General features: G+C 33.0%; 1 long non-coding RNA gene across 1 annotated transcript; it reads right to left on the reverse strand.

Annotated features, from left to right (window-relative positions):
- Nucleotides 1-706: 706 nt before the first annotated feature.
- LOC149476672 (uncharacterized) lies at nt 707-2,040 on the reverse strand. Its single transcript, XR_016317840.1, has 2 exons — nt 1,769-2,040; nt 707-1,312 (listed from the first exon to the last, which is right to left on the reverse strand). It is a non-coding gene; the product is annotated as an uncharacterized LOC149476672 (long non-coding RNA).
- Between the last annotated feature and the right edge of the window lie 1,067 nt (nt 2,041-3,107).

Below are 3,107 nucleotides of genomic sequence, written 5' to 3' on the forward strand. Positions count from 1 at the left end.
TCGAAATTCCAATCTCAATCGGTCCATTTGTTCATAAAATCATAACCCCAGCTGGACAGATAGACAATGATGATAGACGTTACATTTTACTTACACAGTGCATTTAGTGCTTACTGACCTACGCAACTTCATCTGCTGTCAAAAGGACTTTTTTTTTCATTTTTGCAAAAAAAATCATTCATGCTTTGCTGTTTTGGTCGTAGCCATTGAGCTATTATTATCTACTACGAGCTACGGTCGTAGCGTGATGCAATAAAGCCTTCCTCGACACTAAATTATATTTTTTCAAACCGAAAAAAAATATTTCTAATATATTAAGAGGCCGTGTCGATTTTAGAGTGATTTCGACTTGTTTCTATAATTCTTTAGGAGCTCGTTTAAAAAAAAAAGTGTGTGCGTGTAACCTTTACGCGCGATTGAAGTAAAACGCACATGTCAATATAACCTTGTTATTGAATATTATAAAATGTCGCAATTGTCAGAAAATTTATTTTTAATTTACTTATTTTAAAAGTAATAAATAAACAAGTATATTTAGAGATTTTCAAAAAATTTTGCAATTTAAAATAATGTTTTTAAAACTGTTGAATTTTTCATTCACTTTGCTATTCACAATTGATCCGTTTGAAAATTTGAAAATAAATAATCCTAATTGATTATGATATTTGCCACTAGCTGGCGTATAAGTCAAGAAGCGTGTAGTAGGGTAACGGCACCAGTGGTCAGCCTCATAACAGCTTTTTGAAGTTTTGACAATTGCCATTTCTACAACAATCGTCGAATAAAAAAACGTACAACATGTATGGATTTATTGTTTATTGTAGTTTCGAATCAGTGTTTATCAAAAACAATAATTCTCTTAGTAAAATATATAATTAATTTTAAACAAAAAATGGCCCAGTGTCCCAGTGAACAGCCTCTAAAAACCAATAAACAGCCTTGTTGAACCCAGTGTTCAGCCTTTAGTAAGTATAACTAATTATGAGATCAAAATAAACAATGTTATATCAAAATCAACTATATTAATCACATTTTTATAGCAACGATTCACTTAGCACAAAAAAATGTATATCGCACATAATACAAATATTATTTTAAACATACTATTACAATCTCTTTGTGTCTTCTTATTTTCTAGGAACTTCTTATTATTTATCATAAAAACAGCAATAATTCTTTTTAAAAAAATCAGCGATATTAGTTTATAATATTATTGATGTATCTATAATCCACAATATATATAATCAACCACAGGAGGATCTCTTTCGGAGGATTTCTCTGGAGGATACTGTTGTCTTGGCGGCATTTTTAGCTAGAAAAAAAGGGAACAATAATAACTTTTGGATATGAATACACATAATACCATTATTTCAGGTAAAACTTAACTAACATGAAGTATTACTTATAGATTTAAACACAAACATTCGCATTTATACTTAAAATATTATTTCAATAACATTGTGGCTGAATACTGGATCATTGAGACCACAGATTGAGACCCAGTGGTCAGCCGCTTGAAAAAAATATTTTGAAATGCGGCTGACCACTGGGTTTTCTAACAATTAGGAATAATCCCAGTAATCAGCCCCAGGGGCTGTCCATTGGATCTTTCATAAAAAATCAGTATCCAATGGTCAGCCCCTCAAATTTTTAAGTAAAAAAACAATATTTTTTATCAAATTTCATAAAATTAAATGCTCTAAGTAATCTATAAAGTTATTATGTATAAAACACTTCACATTTCATACTAAAATATGTTATTTCTCACCTTTCAAAAGAGCACCACGTGAAACAAAAAATATTGCAGACATGACACTTCTGCTCTTGTCGGCGGACAGCACCTGTACGAACGTGTTTACTTCTCTCCCCTGACCCCCTGCTGCTCCTATCGCGTGATGCATGAACCAATAACGAAACAGAGCTTCTATTTAAGTGCGCGTGATTTGGTTATTTTGATTACAGCGATATTTATGGCCAATAAACAACGCAATAGGCTGATCACTGGTGCCTGGCTGACCACTGGTGCCGTTACCCTATATGACATATACTTACAACCAATCAGAATTATTATTTTTAAATGGCGGAAACTACACAGCGTTACTTCCGTCAGAAAAAAAATCTGAGTTACTCCCTAGTCGCGCCTAAAGAAGTTTTACTTCAAAAACTAAATTAGTAAAAATCTTAATACTATTATAAAGGCGAAAGTTTGTATGGATGTATGGATGTTTGTTACTCTTTCACGTAAAAACTACTGAACCGATTACAATGAAATTTAGCACACATATAGAGGGTAACTTGGATTGGATTAACACATAGGATAGGTTTTATCCCGGAAATCCCACGGGAACAGGAACTATGCGGGTTTTCCTTTGAAAATGCGGGCGAAGCTGCGGGCGGAAATCTAGTGTGTTATAATATTTTAAATTAAAGATTTATTCAATATCTAAAAAGTTTCCGAGACAATTTATCGATTTTTATGGTCCAGTTTCTTTATAATAGTCAATAACCTGAGGCGTGTTTCAATATTTTCGATGCTTATAGTTTGCTTGTTAAACATTTAAAGTTTAAACTATAGCAATGAGAAATTTTACACGCTAAAATACTTTTTAGGCCTATGCCACTCTCTAGAGTCTCGACTACTATCTCGAGGCTTAAAAATCATATCCTAAAATCGTTCCATTACGACGTAATAGAAATACAAGCAAACACTTTCACATTTATAATATTAGTAAGGAATATTTGACGACGCGGTTGGCGCAGTGGTAAAGTAACTGCCTACTGAGCCGACGGTCCCGGGTTCGATCCCCGGTCAGGGCAAATATTTGTGTGCCATGATGAACTCAATTATTTGTTCTTGGGTCTGGGTGTTATTATCTATATATGTATTTATTAAATATTATATTTATCGTCGCCTAGTACCCACAACACAAGCCTTAATTGAGCTTACTGTGGGACTAGGTCGATTTGTGTAATAATGTCCTATAATATTTATTTATTTATTTATTATTTAATATTTGTTCAGACCTTGGGTCAACTGAAGGTTACACAGCAACTATTCCCCACTGTTTCAAGTCAAATATTATTAAAGACATGCGAGACGATACTCT

This window comes from Colias philodice, chromosome 27, assembly GCF_061535455.1.
Source record: "Colias philodice isolate Cphi_HAF_F1 chromosome 27, ilColPhil1 Martin Lab GWU primary, whole genome shotgun sequence".
Classification (NCBI taxonomy): domain Eukaryota; kingdom Metazoa; phylum Arthropoda; class Insecta; order Lepidoptera; family Pieridae; genus Colias; species Colias philodice.